This window comes from Mustela nivalis (assembly GCF_964662115.1).
Source record: "Mustela nivalis genome assembly, chromosome: 12".
NCBI classification, from domain to species: Eukaryota; Metazoa; Chordata; class Mammalia; order Carnivora; family Mustelidae; genus Mustela; species Mustela nivalis.
Genome location: NC_139031.1, coordinates 15914272 through 15937673, shown reverse-complemented (window position 1 = coordinate 15937673; position 23402 = coordinate 15914272). Strand labels below are relative to the sequence as shown.

General features: G+C 36.7%; 1 long non-coding RNA gene across 1 annotated transcript in view; it reads left to right on the top strand.

Moving 5' to 3' along the window:
- Nucleotides 1–16961, top strand: part of LOC309845043 — a 36954-nt gene extending 19993 nt beyond the window's left edge. Inside the window, exon 3 of the long non-coding RNA XR_014300997.1 lies at nucleotides 15967–16961. This is a non-coding gene — a long non-coding RNA (uncharacterized lncRNA). The remainder of the gene's footprint in view (nucleotides 1–15966) is intronic.
- Nucleotides 16962–23402: the final 6441 nt, after the last annotated feature.

Here is a 23402-nt window from a genome sequence, read left to right as displayed (position 1 = left end):
GTTCTTCTCTCTTCTCTTATTAATTTGTTCTATCACATTGCTTGACTTGCAAATGTTGAACCATCCTTGTAGCCCAGGGATGAATCCCACCTGGTCATGGTGGATAATCTTTTTAATGTGCTGTTGGTTTCATTTTTTTTTTTCTGCAATCACTATATTTAAATATTCTGTAGATCTCATTTTCATGTCATTTGATGACATTTCATTAAAGATTCCATGGTTTCCTAATCATTTTGGTTATTAGAAGAATTTCATTTTGGTCATTTCAAAACTCTCTTTCAGATACCAAAATCTAATTCTATATGATTTAAAAGTAGAGTCTGAAAATCTGATTGCACTTTCTACTTCTCACCGTTTTGGGGCCCTAGGGATGCATAGGAAAGGGTACAATCTGTCCCCTTAACTTTTCTTATGTTTCACTTTTCCTCCAATGGTCCAGCCCTCAAGATTATGTTGGGTTAAGAGGACAGATGAGTGGTAGTAAAAGGAGGTAAGCTATTACCTGGCTGGGGTTTTGTGTACCTATCTGTTAACAAGGCACACAAAAAGTGCCTATCTCCTAAGTATATATTTTGGGATTCTGTGGTCAGCCCTTTTTTTTTTTTTAAATTTTATTTATTTATTTATTTATTTGACAGAGAGAGATCACAATAGACAGAGAGGCAGGCAGAGAGAGAGAGGGAAGCAGGCTCCCTGCTGAGCAGGGAGCCCGATGCAGGACTCGATCCCAGGACCCTGAGATCATGACCTGAGCCGAAGGCAGCGGCTTAACCCACTGAGCCACCTAGGTGCCCCCTGTGGTCAGCCCTTTTTAAAGTTCTCTCTTTTCAGTGGTTTTCTGACATGGAGGATATGATCTCTGACTGGGTATAGTTGTCTATCCCACTCAGGTCCTGCCTGAGCAAAGCAAAGTTGGATGAAAATCAAGCAAAAGTCTAGTCTCTGTCCTCTCATGGCTCACTCTCACCAAACAGCATTTTCAGGGGGTGTGTTTAAGACATCCTGAGCCTGGTCTCATTCATTTGGTTCTTCCAACTACCAGAAGTGCACATCAAATCCCTCTTTTCTTGCTTTGCCATCAGGTTGCTCAAGAACATCCTCTTCCAGAATACTCTGGGCTAGACATAGGAATTAGTCTCTATGACATTCTTTGTCCCCAAGTTTCAGTATCAAATGTACAGTTCTCACAATACATGGGCTTAGGCCTGTGAGTTTCGGAAGCTCAGTAATAATCCGGTTGGGGAACGAGGCATCCGTCCTCTTTTCTTCCAGACCTCCCATTATCTTGAAGGGTAGATCTCTTGGAGCCACTTTTACTTTGTTTGGAGGAAGGTAGGACAGAAATATGGTAGACATACTCCCCCACCCCCAAGCCTATGGTTCCTTGATTCTTTGACTTCCCATTGAATATCCAGTCTTTTCTCTCTCTAGGGTGTGTGTAGTAAAGGGATGAGTTTCATCCACATTGCAATAAATCATATGAGGTTACATATGCTGATGTCTCTTTAGAATATGGGCATTTCAGTTGCCTATTAGCTAGCTAAAAGTCTGAGATAAGAGGAAAACCCCTCAATATCTTAGTATATGATATAAACCAACATCATTTACTAGTTCTGCTGAGTGCCAGATACTGTTCCAGGGACTGAGGATCATTTCAAGGTCTTTGCTTTTGTTATGTTTATATATTCTTGGAGATTGGGGAGAAGGTACAGGAAATAGGAAATAAATAGGAAAATAACAAGTTCACATCCATATTAACTATGCAGAGTTAAAACAGGGGATCTATCAAGTGACAGGATGAGTAATCTGGAGAGTGTGGGGCAGGCAATGAAACAGAGGACAAAGCTATTAAAGCTATTAAGTGTTGATATTCACTTGACATGTTGCGGCCCTGGGGATAGTTAGGCTTACACAATAGTACTGGTGTCAGCAAACTACAGCGAGCCAAGTTAAACCTGTCATTTGTTTGTGGCCATAAAGTTTAATTGGGCCACAGTCAAATGCATTTGTTAACATGTTGTCTGTGGTTGTTTTTATACAAAAACTATAGGGTTGAGCAGATAAGAAAGAGATTATATGGTATGTAAGCTAAAATATTGACTCTCTGGTCCTTTTCACAACAAGTTGGCTGACCCCTAATTTAAGAATAAAATGTATCTGGGATGCCTGGGTGGCTCCTTGGTTAAGCGTCAGATTCTTGATTTTTTTTTTTAATAAATTCCCTTTTTTGATAGAGTTTATGTATTTATTTATTTGTCAGAGAGAGAGTATGAGCACAAGGGGTAGAGGAGAGGGAAAGGGAGAAGCAGGCTCCCCACTGAGGGAGGAGCCCAATGTGGGACTCAATCCAGGGACCCCAGGATCATGACATGAGCCGAAGGCAGACGCTCAACTGACTGAGCCACACAGGTGTCCTGGTCATGATTTAAGGGATGAGAAGTCAAGCCCCAAATTAGGCTCTGTACCCAGCGGGCAGTTGCTTGTGGATTCTCTCTCTCTCTCTCTGCCCCTCCCCTGCTCACGAATGCATGCACTCTGTTTCTCTCTCTTGAATAAATAAACAAATCTTTAAAAAAAAAAAAAAAAAAGGAATAACATGTGTCATAGCGTCTGAATGACATACCAAAGTGGAAGTTATTTTTATTCTTCAGTGAATTACCAAGACATATTTATTCCTGCTGTACATTCAGCCCATGACAGAGTCATTGAATGCCTACATGCAGTTGCTTCATACTGATTAGAATTACGTATCATACCTCTTTATTGAATAAGCATCAGCAAACACAGGGCTTTGCCTGGACTGCTTGTTGGATATAGTTAGCCTCTCACTGTGATGGAGTATTTGATATAGATAATGCAGGATCTGTCATAAATATCAGAGCCCTCTCACAGCCTGCTTCACATTCTCATTTACGGAGCATGAGCTTGCCAGCTTTTGTGCCCAGAAATACCATCAGAGATGCTTAAGACCATTTCCTTGCATATATTATTTCTTGCTGTTGGGCTCCTGTGAAATATTTTTAAGTGTTTTTCTTCTCTAATTTGTGTCCTCTGCAAAATGTTTGTCAAATATTGATTCTCTTCCACAATGGGGCTTGAATGCAGCTGATGGTCGTTTTGTTTCACAACTTTGATTCATGCAGCTCTGGCTGCTGCCAAAGTCCTTCTCTGTGTACCCAGTTCAGCCCGTGACCTCAGCTCTGTGCTGGGAACAGGGTTTGTTTAATGGCTGCAGCTGGGGGACCACACATCCTCTTCCTGACTTATAAGTTGGGCTGTGAGAGAGCTTTTCATCTATGGTCTCAATGCCTTCCCTCGTTCTAACTGAGGTAACGCAACAGCCCTGCTGTAGAAGATATAATTATTTTCCTTGTTTGGTGCAGAAGCAAACAAGGTAAAATGAATTTGTCCAAGTTCATGTAGGGAGTCCTCAGTTATCCCCAAACCCTAGCATATGGTGCTACTTTTTTTTTTCTATCAAATATGCAGATGAGACTGGCCCTTTTTTGTGATCACAATGGTCCGGCTGCTAATTCCCCCTCCCCCACCATCCCATTCCAAGTCTTGTTAATGTCTTTCCTATTGTTATGCACCAACTTCTCCAGCAGCTTTCTGGATCTTTTCTCCTGATGTGATCCCACTTCTGTTATTTCTACTAATTCCAGGGCTTTTATTACTAAACTATTTCTGCAGGGGTCCTAGATGCATTCAAATAGGCTCAGGTGTCTTCTTGCCCTCATGCCACAAATTGGAGCCCTCAGAATCCTATCTTTACTGCCAGTCTTTAGCATGAGCAGACTCACCTCAAAATGTAACATTAATTTATCTGGTCTACTTGCTGTCATTGTTCTTTCCTTTTTTTCCCCCTTATTCTTGGCCTTCATTTGTATTCTCTGAAAGCATATGTTTCATGAATTTGATGTGTTTTCCCTTACTACTTTTCTTCTTCTGAGTGATTCCATGATTACGCTTTTCATGACCTATGTTCCTTCAGACAGTCCAGAACATTCCCTATCTCTACATTCCTACATTGGATGTTCTATCTCAACCACAGAGAGTAAAATAGAAAGTTTGCCCAGATTCATCTTTAGAATCCTCTTCATTACAACAGAATATTCCACTTTTCCGTGTGTTATAGTCATTCCTGAATTCTAAGGAAAGAGAGGAATGGGAAATCTTTGCTCAATGAGTTTTGTTAATACTACAGTTTGGAAGCTCATGCTGAAAGAGAACCAGTCCCAGCATGGAATGATTGTGTCTGCTGGATGGATCCTGGAAGTTGGGCAAAATATAAGGAAATATTCATTATGTATTTTACAACTGATATGATCTCTCAGTTGAGAGATGAGTACCATGAGAGGAATATAAAATTGAGCCTCGGGTTCATTTTTTAATATTTTATGTTTGTTTGTATGTTTTCTTTCTTTCTTTCTTTCTTTCTTTCTTTCTTTCTTTCTTTCTTTCTTTCTTTTTTTCTTTCTTTCCCCAGCCCCTCAATTCTTTTTCTATACTGCTTGTCCTAGTCATCTTTGTGAAATTTGACTCTGAATCTGTCATTGCCTTGAAATAGTCATTCTCTGGCAGGATTCAGTACAAGCATCACATCCTCTATTACTTCTTTGATGATCGCCGTCTCTGCCAGAAGAATTGACCATCCTTTCCTTTCTACTAAAGCAATGTGAATATAAGATGTATTACCAACCTCTTCACTCATCTTGAGGGCATTGTGCATTATTTAATGGCAAATTTGGAACTGAGTCCTGGACCTCAGATATAGACATAGAAATAAATTTTCAGACTCCAAATAAATATTTGAAATAACAAAATCCTGCTTAACCAACCCCCATGATAAGCTTCAGTGGTATGTGGGGTATAAACAGATATATTAAAAGCCAAACCTACTGGTTTATTATTTTTAATCCAGCTAAATATCTTGAATGGGAACTTAAGTGTTACATGCTTAAATTATAACATAAAATATTGTGATACCTAAATGACATGTTTGATCCATTTGAGCCTCCGATTCTCCTATTCATAACTAGCCCAATGACACTACAAATATTGTTAACTTTATTCTTTAACACTGTATAGCTGCGGTGCTCTGCTTGGAACATTATCTTAAACAAGGAGCACATGGGAAACAAACCTTATTTTCTGTGCTGACAACATTTGATATATCACACTTTTAGATAAAGTAGTAGCCTGCAGTAAATATTGCTTTTTAAATATTGGAAAAGGTGTGTGCCTTCCCCATTAGAAAAGACAAATAAAAATAAACAGAAGAAAAAGAAATTATGTGTGAGTTATTCTCCATCTCCCTCCCCCAAAGCAGGGTCTTATCTTTTGTGTACATTTTCATCTAATATCTTTCCACATATTGTGTTTCTATGACATTTTTTACTCATTTTTTAAAAATATATAGGATGCATTTTAGCTCTAATTTTTCAACTCACTTTCAAAGACTGTTGAAACTAGGAGGGACCAAGAAGGTCATCCCATTCTGAATGTCTATTTTACTTACTGAGAAACCGAAACTACATGAACGTTACATACCTAATAAAGTGGAGAGCCAGAGCTTGGTTTTTGATGTCTCTAGATAAAACTAAATTCTGCTCTGAAATTGAAACACATTTATAAAACTCAATTATTGTTTATATTATTCATTTTGGGTTAGTTTAGCTTTAGTGATGGCATGACATGATTAAAGAAATAACTTTACACAAATAGAAGTCTAATATTTTGTCTCCAGTGTGCATTAGGTTTTATTAGATTTAGTCATGTCATGCATTCGTAAAATCTGGCCAAATATCTAGAGTAATATAAAAACAGAATGAATCCTGCTTGGGAAGAAAGTTCGTGGTATCTATCATTTCAGCAAATTGCTTAGTTTAGTGTACTGGGGGGAAAAGGGAAAAAGAATCTTCAATTGTGATGCTACACATTTCAAAACAACATTCAAAGGGCTTTTGAGGGCAGGAAATCCATCCTGTCAGAATAACGTCAATGTTAGTCAGTATCATTAATTTTATTCCTTTGTGTTTAGAGGACTGACAGTAGTCACCCATCATCTTTAGGTCAAGGAGTGACAAGGAATAATGCAGGATCCTGGAAAAGACATAGACAAAGTATACACAAGGGCTCAAAGTTCCTGATGTTTTTCTGTAAATTAGAAACCTAAATCTCCAGAGTAGAGTTTCCACTTACACCTACTGCAATGTAAGCCTTTTATTTCCACTCAAAAACTTTAAAAGTAATGGCTACAATTTACTTGCCATGTTCTTTATCTTGATTCTTCCCTTCCCCATCATTTATGCTTAGGTGTGTATATATAGAAGCTTCTTCCTTTCTCATCACCCATCTCCTCTTGCTGAGCTCAAACTAGGTAACAACCGCCTATCTGGGATCAAATGTTATACTCCAAGCCTCTCATCATGACAACAGTGAACACATCAGGCAGGAGGAGGGAAAGGTGGCTAATTTTAAAGAATAGAAGCTGTGATTTGGATACAAATAGGTTGGTAATAATCCCTGAAGTACCTGCCAATTTAAAACGGGGTGGAGGGAGCCAAATAAGCAGAATGATTATGATATAGTTCTTCATAAGGACTTGAATATCATTCCTTTTATGACATCAAGACAAAGAGGTTGTCCACTGCATATGAGCATGCCTCCAGGGAGAGATGACCTCTGATATTTTCGGCAACCAAACCTGTAGTAGAAATTTTCCATGGTTTCTGGCTTTGGGCTGCCTGTAATCCTTTCCCATTGGACCTAACAAGGAGGAGACACTCATTTTCTATGACAATGGAAATAGGTCCTCTGCCTGGACCTATCAGGCCCCCACCCCCACCGAAGCCTCTCTCTGCTAAAATAAGCATATTTTTTACTTCAAACTTTTCTGACATGGCAGGTCTTTCAGACTTTCTAAACATTTTTGGTTTAGATGTTTGGAAAGGTTATATGTTATATGATGTTTAGAAAGGTTCTTTCTAGAACCTTTCCAATGTGGTAAACTACCTTCAGTGGGGATGATACAGAGGTGTGTTCTGACAGAGATTAGACTGGTACTGACATGTTACCTTGTCCCGATTGATACTTTGCTATGAATTCACTGCAATATTCACTTTCTTTTTGGTAGACTTCTCTGGTAGACTTCTTTTGGGTTTACTGCCTATTATATACTATCTCTTATTGCATATGTTATTTCCAAAATCTATTATGTTGACTTAGAATTATACAGAAGTGAATTGTCTTACCTAGATTTCTGTTAATTTCCTTTTAGATTTTATCAACCATCCCATTTTATTAAAGATATCTTTGGATCAAAAATTAACATGAAATGCTCCCAGAGGACAAGAGGGAATACTTGGCTCTTGACTCTCTAGTTTCTTATGGCCATTTGGGGAGAGGATGTTGATTTCTTCTGGTTTTTCACCAGTGTGTCCAAAGTAGGATATTTCACTAAGGGCCATGATCTATGAAGCTTTTAGGATTTCCCAGTCTATTTCTCAGACGCTTGACTACAGTCTTACACTTTTTAAAAACGTGTTTTACTGTGAATATTTTTACATATATACAAAAGCAAAAAGAACAGGATAATAAATTCAATATATCATTCTTTGACAATTCATTTGCATTCAACTGTTATTAATACCTGACCAATCTTGTTTACTCTGTACCTCTACTTACTCTACCTGCATTGTTTTTGAGTCAAGTTTAGAAATCATATTTTATTTCTAAACATTTTATTATATATTTTAAATGATAATATCTCTTCATTCTAACAAATCTACCATGTCATTGTCATAACTAAAAGGCATTATCAATACTTCCTTAGTATCATCAGATATTCAAGCAGTGTTCATATTTCTAGAATTATCCTTTATAACCTTTTCCCTCCACCCTCTTCCTTTCTTTCTCTCCCCCACCCCCATTTTGTTTCTTTGAATCAGTATATGTATGACAACTGGTTTGTATATTCCTTGTCTCTTAAGTCTTTCTTCATCTCTGTCATTGTGTGTGTGTGTGTGTGTGTGTGTGTGTGTGTGTTGTGTTTTCTTTTTTGGTATGTTGTTTTTAAAGGGATATATATATATATATATATATATATATATATATATATATTGGTCTTGTAGTTTTTCCCACAATATGAATTTTTTGACTGCATCCACATGGTGTCACTTAATATGTTTTGTGTTTCTCTGGGATTTCCTACAATTCATTAGTGAGATGTATGGATTCGTTTAGATTCCTGTTGCTATTTATTTGTTTACTTTCACAAGACTACTTCATAGGTGGTGCTAGGCTGTGTTTAGCTATCAGGAGGTATATGATGTTTGGTTGCCTCTCTTTCTGGGACATTAGAAGCCCTTGAAAATCATTGCATAAACCTATTATTCCATTAGAGGTTGTATGATGTTCATATGTTAATTATATCATTCATTTCCATTTACTAGCTGGAACTTACATAAAAAGAAACATTCTCCTTCAACTATTGTGTTGCCATGTTGTACAGATTTCATAAGAAAAGTAGGGTAGATAGTCACTTCCCTTTATATGTCAGTCATAAAATAATGAAGCAGTTCTCTAGTATCTCCCAAAAGTGACCAGTGGAGTGTGTGTGTGTGTGTTGTGTTTAGTATCTCTATGCCCTCATAGATTCTATCTATGACACATATTCTGTTTATTGGTCCTTATATTGTCCTTTCTTTGGCCCGTACCCATTTTGTTTGGATTCTTACCCTTTTTCAAAGACTGCTCATCTCTGATGATGTCATTACTTTCTGATCTCCCAGAGTCATGTTTATATACAGAATATTGAAGAAGTTGTAAACAGAGACCATTGTCTCTAAAGGGTCAAGAGATCAGAGTATCTTCCTTGAAGGAACAAGAGGAGGCACCTTCAGAGCCAAATGAATATATATTTTGCTCTCTAAAGCAAAGAAAAGGTTTTTAATTAACCAAGAAAGAGGACTATGGTTAAATACTTGGTTTCATACTCAAAGATGAAACTTGGGGTTGCTCTTGTGGACTTTTCTTGGATTGTGGAATAAGTCTACTGCTAAGAAATAATAATAATACTGTAAAATCCCAGCCAACCAAACTAACAGTTTGAGATTAGACATTTGTTTAATGTGTTGTTGACCCTGTGTTCCATGTCTATAATAGTGCCCAAATTATGTAATCAGAGAGGCTAGTATACATTCAAATTATGATAAAAATATCACACATTTGTATAATATTTTGAACTTCCTTCAGTGCTTTAACATACACTATCTCCATTTGATTGCAGTCTTTATGACAGATGTTTAAGGGGAAGAATTCACTCAAGGATTATGCTAGTAGATAATTCCTGGGGAAATCTAAGTGAACGTTGCTTCTCTGTGGTTTAAAGGATGACAAAATACATGAAATAGTAGACAGAAGTCTTCTGACTTCATTCCAGTAGATTTGGTATTGTATGGGGGAAAAAAGGAAGTTAGTTAGGGTTATAAAAATATAGTAGCATATTTCTCTCCCAACATATATTATTTTTGTAATATTCATACTTATGAGCTCAATTGGATACACCAAGGATTTTTGTGCCATGATGGATGTCAACATGGTGACTTCACTTACTGCTTTCACAAGTTAGAATATTTTCCCCTCTTATGTTTCATTTATCTCACTTAAAATTTTTTTTTCTGTTTTTTTTCCCCCCAAATTCAGTAAGAAGTCATAGTACTGAATATCTCCAACTATTTCAGTGACATGTCTGGAAAATACAGTAACATCTTTCTGAAATCTATTTGCACAGAGCTACACTTCTGGGCTTGAAAAAACTCTAAAGAGTCGTTTGTACTTAGCTTCACCTTTACTATGGCACTAATCACTGCCTTATTTTTCTATTATGGTTACTGTTGTTGCATGCTTTGTCTTTACCACAAGATTATGATTTCCTGTCCTAGTTCAACAGATACTTATGGAATGAGAGACAGACTATATTTGAGGCATAGCCTTAGATGGTGTGCTGAGTGTTGAGAGGATGATTGTGACTCAGCCCCCACTTACAAGGAGATCCAGTTTAGTGGCATTAGGGGAAGGGGAAAGATGCATAAAGACAGCACATCACAACACAGTAAGTGCAGTGGTGAAGATCCGTGAAGTGTAACATGGAAGTAGAGGAGGAGAATGCCTGACCCAGCCAGAGGCAGGCAGGAGCTAAAGTTACTGTCCTTCTACTCCAGGTGCTTAGTACCCATGAGCGTAAAACAAGACCTCATTGTTTATCTCAACTACAGTTATGTTGAGATTCGTTACTGTTCTGTGAGAGCAGTGATTACTGTGTTCTCACCAATTCATTTTCATCAACATGACTTCTTTTACAGAATATAATTCTTAAAAAAGTTGTTGGACACCTTTTTCCAAAAAGGAACACAACAATATAGAGGATCTAGAAGCAGCTTCTGCTAGGATTTGAAAGCAATCTGAAAGCATCTTTCACCATCTCAGTAGCCATGCTTGGTGCAGCTAATTTCACTAAATGGGTTGTATTTCTCTTCCTGCCTTCCCATACTACCAGATGCCATTACCGTAACCATCAAAGATTTTTTTTTGAACAAGTGGAGTGTCACCTATTTCTGAAAAATTGCCAGAAATGATTCTGAATTCCAGATCTTGGGCTTAGCATCACTAAGCTGGACAAGGTAGGGTCAGCTGTCCTTATTATTATTATGTTATTCTCACTAAATAGGTGGTTTGAAAAACTCTGCTTTCAAAATCTTTTCAAAAGGAATTGCTGATCAAAGAATTTTCCATTAAATGGATGAGAGTATTGACCTTAACTGAAAGATCAAATATTGACATGCCACCTCTAAGCATCTAGATCTTAATGGCCTCTGCCTACAAAGCCCTTTGATATAGCTTTCATCTTCAAATGTACATAAACTGTGAGGTTTGGAATCTGCTAAGGTGTCCTAATTACAATTAGTTGTTTTTATGGCTACCTTTAGCAACAGTTTTTACATCAGATTATTTTATTTGAATGCTTGTAATTTCAGCAACTCCAAGACTCCAGAGGCTTACTATATCTACTTTTTGGCTAATAGTTGGCACTTGTTAAGTGATTAATGAGGTCAATGAGTTATCCAATATCCTTTACTTTTCCAACCACTGACACTTACTGTAATGATGATGCATTTCAGGTCTAGAACACCCTCAATGTCCATCAAGGACTGTTGAAAGGAAAGTAAACCTCTATCCTTCAGTGACAGTTTTTAGGAATTTGCCATTTCTCTGATTTATTTACATATTTTTTTCCTAAGTCTCTTCTTTGTTGTCCTCTTTCCAGTTTTATTTTTAGATGAGTATTTCCTCTGCTCCTATGCTACTATGGATTTCACCAAGCTAGTGTCCCACTCCATGTCCCAAGATAATTAAATATTGTATATACATCAGGCTATACTTAAAGAAGAGCCTCAGCCCATCCGAGATATGACGGAGTTAGATTAACAGTCTCTACCATATTCTCTTCTAACTTCTCATTAAACAAACAATGATAAGTAAAAGAAAAGGATATTCAATTATATTTGGAAATTTGGGGTGATGGCCACTGTTTGTTATACATGGATCAGCTTTTATGCAGAAATCACAATTAGTTCATTAAGTTCATCTTATTATCAGTTTAGTCAACAAAATACTGTATACACTTGACTTAAGGGAAACCCAATACTGAGCAGCTGCTTGGTAGAAATTTATGATTTGTCTTCTGAACTTTCATTCATGTTTTTTCTTTGTACCTTGTATACTATTTATACTTCATGGGAGATGCTATTCCTGCACTTAGTTAGAAAAAGCAATTCCTGGAACAAAATAGGGCATGTGTGAACATAAATAAGCAGTTGGGAACCATACACAATGGGGTAGCCTATCCTTAGAAACCTTATGTAGATGAAGGAGCTATCAGCAAATGAGAGAGACCTCAACAAAAGACTTGTTCAAGAGATATACCATATATGGTCAAGAAGAACTACAGTTAATTAAATTTCTTTAAAGTAAAAATTCTTGTATAGTTGGATAACCATGAAATTTAAAGACAGATGAATGGTATAGGGTTGGTAGTAAGAATTTTTGTAGCTAACAAGGAACAGCCACTTGAGTATTTGGGAAAAATTGCACTTATTTGAAATACAGTTCCACAAAGCAAGAAACAAAATTAGAATGCATCTTCTTTGTCATCCCACAAAATTATGGGAAGCTCAAGCACACATTTGACAGTCCTTAAGTTGGGAATTGACAATTTTTAAGTTTTTTATTTTAAAAATGAAATCAAAATTTCTAATCACTGAGGAATTGAAGTATATAAAACCTAGACTATAACACAAGGTAGATGACAAAGGAAAAATTAAAGGAATATAAAATTTTAAGTGTAAAATTTAGGCAAGTATAACTATTATGACAAAATATTAAATGGTAGAACCTACTTTTTTTGGAATTGTATTAATATCAACACGAGACACTTTCAAGATACATAACACAAATATAGAGAAAGAACTGACAGGAAAGGTCAATAATATAAACAAGAAAGGTGTCCATATTACTAATCAGACAATGTAGAAGTAAAAAAAAAAAATAAGGCAAAGAGAGACACTCTATGTCAATAAAAGTATTATAAAACAGATTTAATTTCTACTGTGTTACCACTCAAAACATATTATACAAATCCTATTAGTTATGTTTTGAGATGATATGTTTTGAGGAGGAATCTCTTTGTAGAAGACTTTCATTCCTATTGTATAGTACAGATCAACAAGACATAACACTGATTTGGATGAGATAAAGGAAGCTCAAAAAACACACATCTCTTCTCATAGAATACAATTATGACTCTAATTGAATTGCATGAATAGTTTTGGTTGGATAATATCTTCAGTTTGGGAACTTATTTTAATTTAGAAGTTGGGGGAAATTTCACAGACTAAAATAAACTGGTGGCATTAACATTTTTCAGAACAACCAAATACTGGTGCACCATCATTGTTAAAGGTAAATTTGGGCATGGAGGCATGAGATGTTTAATCCGTACAGTTGACATTACTGTTTTGCTTCACATATTAATGACACTTGCTCAGTTGTTTTGTTTTGTTTTGTTTTGTTTTCTGTTTATCTCACCCCACCTCTCCATGTTACAGGATATCCTTTCCTTGTGTCTTATTTGGGAAAAACTAAAGAGACTACTACAGGTGACTGGGACACAGTTACCATTTTATTGGCAAATAAATACCACTACTTTTGATACTTCGCTTTAGAAGATAAGGAAATTAGTGCCTCCACCCTTCTTTTACTTGTTCTGCAGTCCTACCTCATAATTTTGGCCATTTCTACTTTTGTTTTAATGCTCCTAAAGTTGATGTTATTTATATTATGTTATATAGTTATCATGAAGTCCTTTTAGAGTATGTGATTTGTCTCTGGATTGATACTAGAATTTCTAAAAACTAAATTCAACAGCACTGACATTATAAGACCTGTGAAAATACTATTTATTGCATTTCTTATTTCTTAGGTTGCTCCTTGGTTTGTTAGCCAACTTCATAAGGAAGAGTGTGTGAGAGAGAAATTTTTCAAGTTCTTATGTATCTGAAATTACTTTTAGCCCACGATGACCATTGACTGATAATTTGGTAGAATATGGAATTCTTGGTGAAAATTATTTTCATTTATTGAAAGAACTTCAAAGGCATTGCTGTATTGTTTTCTTGAATTTAGGGTGACTGATGGCAAGTATGCCATCAGTTTGATTATTTCTTTTTGGACTGTTGTTTCTTTCTGTTTTTCTCCCTGTGGTTTTAGGATCTTTCTTTATCTGGGATGTTATGAAATATTGCAATAATATTCCTAGAGCTAGGTCTTCCTTTATTTGTGTGGATGGCCTTTTCAATCTGGAAACTCTGAGAAAATTTCAGTTATTTGTCCTTTAATAATATTGGTGGCATTTTTCTCTTTTCCCTTTTAGGCAGGTGTTCTCCTAGTTTAATTTTCTGGCTTTTACCTTTTGTCTTTTCTATTTCTGTGTTTTGTTTTTTTTAATATTTTATTTATTTATTTGACAGAGAGAGATCACAAGTAGGCAGAGAGGCAGGCAGATAGAGAGAGAGAGAGAGAGGAGGAAGCAGGCTCCCCACCAAGCAGAAAGCCTGTTGTGGGATTCGATCCCAGGATCCTGAGATCATGACATGAACTGTAGGCAGAGGCTTAACCCACTGAGCCACCCAGGCGCTCCTCTGTGTTTTTGTTTTCATATTATGGATGATTTTCTCAATATTCTTTTTTTTTTTTAAAGATTTTATTTATTTATTTGACAGACAGAGATCACAAACAGGCAGAGAGGCAGGCAGAGAGAGGAGGAAGCAGGCTCCCTGCTGAGCAGAGAGCCTGATTCAGGGCTCGATCCTAGGACCCTGGGATCATGACCTGAGCCGAAGGCAAAGGCTTTAACCCACTGAGCCACCCATGTGGCCCTGATTTTCTCATTATTCTAAAACATGTATTTATTTTTCTTTACCACTCACAGGGTTTGTTGTTGTTGTTGTTGTTTACTACTCATGTTTTAAATTTTCAAGAGTTTTCTTGGGTTCTCTGGACTTTTTTCATTGCTTCTTGATTTTTGAGATGAACCAACTTTTCAAAATCAGCTGAAAAACTAATTGGAGCCTTTTAAAAATTACAATTTCCCCCCAATTCATAATTATTCTCTGGGACATTTTTCCCACTTGTTTACCTTGGTCTCTTTTCTTTTTAATCTATCAAGTTTATATGGCATCTTCTGACTGCCCATTAGAAAAGATAAAGAATTTTCATGATGATAAAATATTACACACAGCAGAACCAATGTAATGTGGTTGTAATATTAAATCATTAGGTACAGCTGACTGCTCAAAAGTGAATTTTGAAGATTCATTTTTCAAATGGATTACCTTTATATTCCTTTTGAATTTATTTAGAATCATCAGTGATTCTCAAACTTAGTTGCATTCGGCAGTGGCCTTGAGAATTTTGAAAAATACTGATATCTAAGTCTCATCGGCAGACATTCTGAATTTTTTTTTTCTTTTTTTTTTGGCCAGAGTTTGGGGTGGGCAGTACACATACAGGGGTTTAAATCTTGCAGCTCATACTCTTTTGATCTATATCATTATTTATTTCCTACTATTTCTTCTATCCCATGTTGTTCCCTTTTAAATATTTCCTCTTTTAAAAAATTCCACTGAATTTCCTTCAAGTAGATTTTTGATAATTTTGGGGGTAAATTTTTGTGTCCTTGTTTACTAAAAATGTCTTACTATAATGTTATATTTGATCGACAGTTTAACTCCATATATATTTCTAAAGCCAAAGCATGCTCAAACAAATTATATTTAACATATAGTAATGATGATGATAAGTCTGATGTCAGGCTGCTTTTTTTATTTTTTTAAGTTATATTAGATCATTTTTTTAAAAAGCTTTTAATAGTTTGTTTTCATTCTTGGGGTTTTGAAATTTCAAAAGTATATGTCTTGCCGTGAGTCTATTTTTCTCAGCACTAGGAAGCCTCTTTCAATGTGAACATTGTCATTCATGAGCTCTGGGAAATATCCTCTGACTTTCTTGGTAATCTCTGGTCCCTTTTTCTCTCTTCATCCTCTGTTTCTGAAACTGTTTTAGCAATATCCAATAGAAATATAACGCAAGCCACGTATGTAATTTCAGGTTTTCAAGTACTTATATTAAAAAAAAAAAAACTAAAATGAAACAAGTGAAAAGAATTTAAATATTGTATTTATCCTCATCTAACAAAAATCATTTTAATATGTAAAACAATTTTACTATATAAACAACGTTAACATTATTAATGAGACATTAAATTTTCAAGAGTTTTCTCCAGTTCTCTCACCTTTTTTCGTTGCTTCTTGAATTTTAATATGAACCAACTTTTTTTATTTATAGTAAGCTTTGGAAGTATCCTGTGTAGAGCAAAGGAAACAGTCAACAAAACAAAGAGACAACTCATGGAGTGGGAGAAGATATTTGCAAATGACATTATGGATAAAGGGCAGGTATCCAAGATTTATAAAGAACTTCTAAAACTCAACACCCAATAAACAACCCAGTCAATAAATGGGCAAAAGACATGAACAGATACTTCTCCAAAGACACACAAATGGCTAACAGACACATGAAAAAATGTTCATCACCATTAGCTATCAGGGAAATTCAAATCAAAATCACATTGAGATACCACTTTACACCAGTTAGAATAGCAAAAATTAACAAGACAGGAAACAAGTGTTGGCAAGGATGTGGAGAAAGGGGAACCCTTTTTTGCATTCATGGGAATGCAAGCTGGTACAGCCACTCTGGAAAACAGTATGGAGGTTCCCCAAGATGTTAAAAATAGAGCTATACTATGACCCAGCAATTGCACTACTAGTTATTTACCCCAAAGATACAGATGTGTAGTAAAAGAAGTGGCACATGTACCCCAATGCTCATAGCAGCATTGTCCAAAATAGCCAAACTGTGGAAGAAGCTGAGATGCCCTTCAACAGATGAACGGATAAAGAAGATGTGGTTCATATATACAGTGGAATATTACTCAGTCATCAGAAAGGATGACTATCCACCATTTACATCTACATGGATGGGACTGGAGGGGATTAAGCTACGTGAAATAAGTCAAGCAGAGAAAGACAAGTATCATATGATTTTACTTGTATGTGGAACATAACGAATAGCATGGAGGACCACAGGGGAAGGGAGGGAAAACTGAATGGGAAGAAATCAGAGAGGAAGACAAACCATGAGAGACTGGACTCTGGGAACCAAACTGAGGGAGGGTTATGGAAGGGAGGGGGTTGGGGAGATGGGGTAACAGGATGACGGATATTAAGAAGGGTTGGTGTGGTGATGAGCACTGGGTGTTATACAAAACTAATGAATTGTTGAACACTACATCAAAAAATAACGATATACTATGTGTTGGCTCATTGAACATAATAAAAAATATTTTTTAAAAAAATATCCTGTGTAGTTTACAATTATGACATATCTCCTTTCAGACTGACCACATTATTCCTTTTTTATTTTTTTTAACTTTTTATTTTTTATAAACATATATTTTTATCCCCAGGGGTACAGGTCTGTGAATCACCAGGTTTACACACTTCACAGCACTCACCAAAGCACATACCCTCCCCAATGTCCATAATCCCACCCCCTTCTCCCAAACCCCCTCCCCCCAGCAACCCTCAGTTTGTTTTGTGAGATTAAGAGTCACTTATGGTTTGTCTCCCTCCCAATCCCATCTTGCTTCATATTCCTTTTTTTAATTTAAATTCAATTAGCTAAATATATATATGTATATATGTATGTATATGTGTGTGTGTATATATATATATTACATATTCTTTACCCATTCATCTATCAATGGACATCCAGCGTTTGCTTTTATCTTGATGAAGTCCCTATAGTTCATTTTTACTTTTGTTTCCCTTGCATTTGGTGATGTGTCTATCAAGAGTTGTTGCGGCCGAGGTTGAAGGGGTTATTGTCTTAAATCTATCTTAAATCTATCAATTTGGGTCTAAATTGCCTATTTCACCCAGGATCAGTTTTGCTTAGCTTATTGCATATTGTTTTATGTAGGCAATTTATCTTAAATATGCAATGAATATTTGCTTTTAGTATATATTTATGAATGAAGGATTTGATTGATTAGTGTAAATGATGGGCATGTCTTCTGAGAGGGATGACCATGTGCTCACTATAAATACCATATTGACAGGTAGATTTCCCTGAAGCTGCACTGGAACTTAAAAAGGCAACCTTCAAAACAATGAAGATTGTAATCTCAAGTCTGAATGTGTGTGTGTGTGTGTGTGTGTGTGTGTGTGTGTGTGTGTGACTGTGTTGTATATGTACGTGTATAAGCTCTTGGACTATTAAATTTCCTGGGGATGAGGAAAGTGTCTTTTTAAATCTGTATTATACACTCCCAGATTTTTATACCATGTCTGATACATAGTAGGCATTCAGTAGCTCAAATTAATACATTTAAAATAATAATTAATAGTAGGCATTAATAATTTGAAATAATATTTTTATTCCTCTTTGCTGCTTCTTTTAGTTTTCTGTCTTTTGCTACTTGATCTTTATTTTTTATTTATTTTTTTAAAAAATTTTTATTTTATTTATTTGACAGACAGAGATCACAAGTAGGCAGAGAGGCAGGCAGAGAGAGAGGAGGAAAAAGGCCCCCTGCTAAGCAGAGAGCCTGCCATGGGGCTCAATCCCAGGACCCCGGGATCATGACCTGAGCCGAAGGCAGAGGCTTTAACCCACTGAGCCACCCAGGCACCCCTTATATTCTCTTCTTATTTGGAAACTATATAATTCTACTGATAGTTGCTTATATAACTTAAGAAAGTGGTACATTTAAAGCTATATTTAAAATATAAATGGGCTTACATATGTGTATGCATATATGTGTGTAATGTCAAACATAAAAGCAAATATACTGACTCCTTTCATAACCCATAATAAAGTTAGTTCATTGATATAACCTCATTTGTCCTCTTTTTCCACTTCTGAAAGGCATGTCTATGATCTTAATACTAGTCCATTACCAACAATTCATTATTTCTATTAAATACACAGCTTTCTTTAGGGATTTATAAAATATCTATCTATCCTTATTAGGAATATTGTTATTGATCTTCTTACACATTTATTCAGATTTAATGCTCTCTGCCAGAACTTTCTTTCTATAATTAAAAAAAAAAAAAGATGTATTTATTCACTGTAGAGAAAGAGCATGTGGGGAGGGAAAGAGGAAGTGGGAGAGAGAAACTTTAAGAGACTCCTTGCTAAGCTCCGAGCCTGATGTGGGCTTAATCTCAAGACCCTGAGATCATGACCTGAGCTGAAACCAAGAGTTGGATGCTCAACCAACTATACCACCCAGGAGCCCTTTTCTTTCCATAATTTAACTACTTAATCAACTAAAATTTCTGTATTCTAAGGCAGCTTTCAATTCCCAGGATTTTCTATCTTCACATAGGAGTGAAATAAGGAAACTACTGTTATAGTTTCTGATTTTTTTTTTGTTTGGTTAGGAAAATGTTTTCCAGCTTATGAAAAATATCTTCCAGTTGGAATACAAACTAAAATAGTTGTAGAATTGTTGAATTACATATTTTTGTTCCCAACACGTTGTAGATCAATATCCTGGCATCTAACATTGGAAAAAGTCAGAGGTCAGCTTTATTCAGTTTTCTTTCTGAATTATATGCACATACTGCTTGGGTGATTAGGAAATTCTTTAAGATTTCTGTAAATTCACTGAGATATGGTTTAGTTCACATTGCTTTCAATTGTCTTGTCTTTGAATCTGACTCTTTAGGTCTTCTTTTATTTCAGGAACTTTTTCTCATACTTGAAAAAAAATGTTTTCCTCCTGTGTGTTTTAACATTCCATAAATTGGATCCATTGCCTTTTCTTCTGAGTGTTGTTTTCTGCCTAGTGGTTGTGATCTCTTTATCTTTTTACTCTGAATCAAGGAAAACCTTTTGGTGAAAGTCATATTTAAACTGAGAACTCAGCTATTAGAAAGATATGGCCAAGGAAAGGTATCAACACATGGCTGTATACAATGGCTATATACCAGGCTACATACAAGATCAGGGACCAGAGAAATAAAGGACATGGTTGCTATCTTGAAATAGCTTATGGACATAGTGAGGCATCACAATAAATGAACACACAGTACAATATTCTGGTAAATCCTAGAAAAGTGGTATACTCAGTAATGATTCGGAACTCAGAGGACAGGCATCTAGCATGGCCAGGGGACAGAAGCTTAGATAAATCATGTGAGAGTTGGTATATCAGCTGAGTTCTAATAGAGGGAAGGAGCCATCCATTTGGAGAATGACCAGAAGGCTGTTCCAAGGAAAAAACAGCAAAATCGGCAGAGCCTTGAGGTGACAAGAGAGCAGGCTGCTTTCAGGAAGTGCACTCTGTAACCGAGCTTCTCAAAAGTGCTTTGATTAATTTGGGGGTCTTTGATGGGCTAAATCTTTTGTTTTGTAGCACTGTATGGCTTTGGGTCTTCTCCAGTCATGAGAAATATAGCTCTGTATTTTGCATGTGTTCATTTAAACAAAGCATTTTAATGAAAGCTGCAATATCCTTGGAACATAACTACCTCATTGTATGAGCTTGTTCTGCATTGTTGCATGTTAAAATGAATCATTGTGTGTAACACTCCATATCTGGGAGATTATTCTGTAGATCCATATTTGGTTAGGTTTATTGAGTTTGGCTCAAGGTATTAGCATTATTACAGAACTAATAATGGATGTATGTTTCATTCTCCACTGGCAAAGGCATTCTAGTTGTAATATTGGGCAATAGCTCAAGAGATATATTCTATAAAAATATCCCATTTACAGTCTCTAGTGGAAAAATAAAAACACTCACTCCTCTGGCATTAAAAATTTAAGTTTACTGAAGTGAATTTAATTTTGTGACTAAAAGGGATATTTTATTGAGTCATGCCAGGTAAACGTTTGGAGAAAAGTTAGGGGAGAAGAGAAACCAGGGTTGGTACCAGGAACTAGTGATCAAGTACTCAGCTACAAGGTAAGCTTCAGTATCACATGAAAGATCTATCAGCTGAATAAGAAAACTCATGGGCCTCAGATTCAGATAAGGAATTTGTCTAGGACACACTTGGATCCCAACTCTGTTCCTGTGTTCTCTTTCCAGTATATAATATGGAGAGATACTAATGGAGCAGGTTTAGACGACATTTGTGAATGGTCAGTTCAGTGAACCCTCCCCATGGAAAGCCTATTTCTGTCTTTATGGTTCAGAATATATTGGAGGGAGAGGAGGGGCTGTAGCTGCTATTGCTTTTATTTGGATAGATTAAAATCTCTAAAAAAGGCTTTTCCCTCCAACACACGTGTTATATGATTAGGGCATCTTCAGAGTTCACTGGATATTTGAGGGAAATCTATAGATCTCTAGGCTGTCATGGAGGGAGCCAGTTCCCTGGGCTGTTAGGAGAAATTTTATCCCTGTCCTCATCCCAACTGACCACTTATACTCCTCAAGTAATTTTCTACCTTTTTTTTTTGTTGTTGTTGTACATTTATTATCTTTTTCATCTGGTACCTCAGAGGGCTTTGAAATAATAATGTTTAGCAGCAATTACTAAAATATATCTTTAGGGATAGACATACAAAAGAGGGATCTTATAATATTTATCCCATAAATATTTGTTGAGCAGCTACAATGAGCCAGGCTCTGTTTTAAATGCAGGCAATCAGTAATAAGCAAAAAAAGATAAGGTTCCAGACTTCATGAAAGTTATATCTTAGTATTTCCACACAATCTAGATAAGTCATAGGATCAAGTAGGGGACATTGACAAGGCAAGCCTTCGTTAATCCTTGGGTTCCCTACTCTCATATTTAGTGTTCAGAGCACGCAGAAGTTGGGGCAGTTGTTTTTAGATGGTAAGTGCTAAAGAAAGCATCTGTTATAGGGAGCCATAAAAAGAACTTAACCAGGAGCCCTAGCTAGAGAGTAAAACATCCATGAGGTGGCTGGGTGGCTCATTCAGTTAAGCATCTGACTCTTGATCTTGGATCAAGTCTTCATCTCAGGGTTCTGGGTTCAAGCCCTGTGTTGGGTTCTGTGCTGGGTATGGCGCCTACTTAAAAAAAATTGTAAGAAAAACAAGAGTAAACTATTTGCTTTAGGAAAGATAGTATAACTTCAAATTGCTTTACAGACCTACCTGAATTTTATGATCTTTAGTCTCATTTTTAAGTACTTGTTTTCTGGGGTGTCTGGGTGGCCTAGTCGGTTTAGTGGCTGACTCTTGATTTCAGCTCAGGTCATGATCTCAGGCTCTGCACTCAGTGGAGAATATGCTTCAGGATTCTTTCTCGCTTTCTGCCTGTCCTCCAGTTCGCATACTCTCTCCAACATAAGTAAGCAAATAAATAAATAAATAATTTTTGTAGTACTTATTTTCTTTTTTTATTACCTCATTACCCTTCCACCATTAAAATGGCTCAGTCACTCTATGTTCCTTGTCTCCAGGGATAGATAAAACAATATAATTCAAATAACAAAAGACTTTCTCTCCAAGCTGTGTTTTAAAAGCCTAGCTGCTGAGGAAAACTAAAGCACATCCAACAAAGGTAAGAGAATTGGGAGAGTGAAGTAGAACCAATTGGAGGCAAATCCTCAATTTCTCCAGACTGGCTATCCCCCTGGATACAGCCTAATATGAGGAAGAATTCCCCACGAGTTCTCTGGGATCTGAGAACAAGACTGAAGTCATTTCCTGATGAAAGCTCTAAGGGAAGATGTTAGGACGTTGGAGAAGAAATGGCAGGCAGATGCGTCTGGGTGCAGGTGGTTTCATGTAAGCTTACATCTCCTAATCCCTAGCACATTGTCTAAGTAGCAGAATGGTTGCTTCATACTAATATGGGAGAGACATGGTACAATCAACCCGAAGGTGCCATGTGAACTGAAATAAGTAGCATTTCTGTAGCACCGGTGTGATCAGCTCTTCAGGGACCAGGATTGATGACAGGTGCCTTAGTGGATTCGTGTTTGGTCCGGCCATATTGATCATCTGGTGGTCAATTTCCTCACCTCTACCCCCAGTAATGTCAGAGGAGGTCATCCTGAGAATGTGACCACTGGTTGACCAAAGAGCTGGACCCAGGCAATTGTAGACTCCCCATCCCCTTGTCTATCCTTAGAATTTATGTTCTGCCCACTGTCCTACAGTGGGAGCCATTTTCAAGGATTTAGCATTGAGAGAGCAAGGTGTTGAGACCATCTGGACTGAATATGTGACCCAATCCCATTAAGGCCTCTATATAAAATTTTAATCTTCTGGAGCGCAGGTGCAGAGATCTAATCCTCTTGCAGCATCCAAGACAAGCCTTGTAAGTAAGTTTCCTTTCCACCTACTAATCTGGGGAAGGTCTGTTCTTTCTTTCTTTTTTTTTTTTTTAAAGATTTTATTTATTTTATTTGACAGACAGAGATTACAAGTAGGCAGAGAGGCAGGCAGAGAGAGAGAGAGAGAGAGGAGGAAGCAGGCTCCCTGCTGAGCAGAGAGCCCGATGCGGGACTGATCCCAGGACCCCGAGATCATGACCTGAGCTGAAGGCAGCGGCTTAACCCACTGAGCCACCCAGGTGCCCAGGTCTGTTCTTTCTTGTCTCTCCCTGTCTCCTGTATAGAGAAGCCTGTTTAAGATTTCACCAGGGGAACTCTCAAGTTTGCAAACCAAGAAATACATGCATATAATATCTTATATCTGATATCTACATAGACCCCTTTTGGCA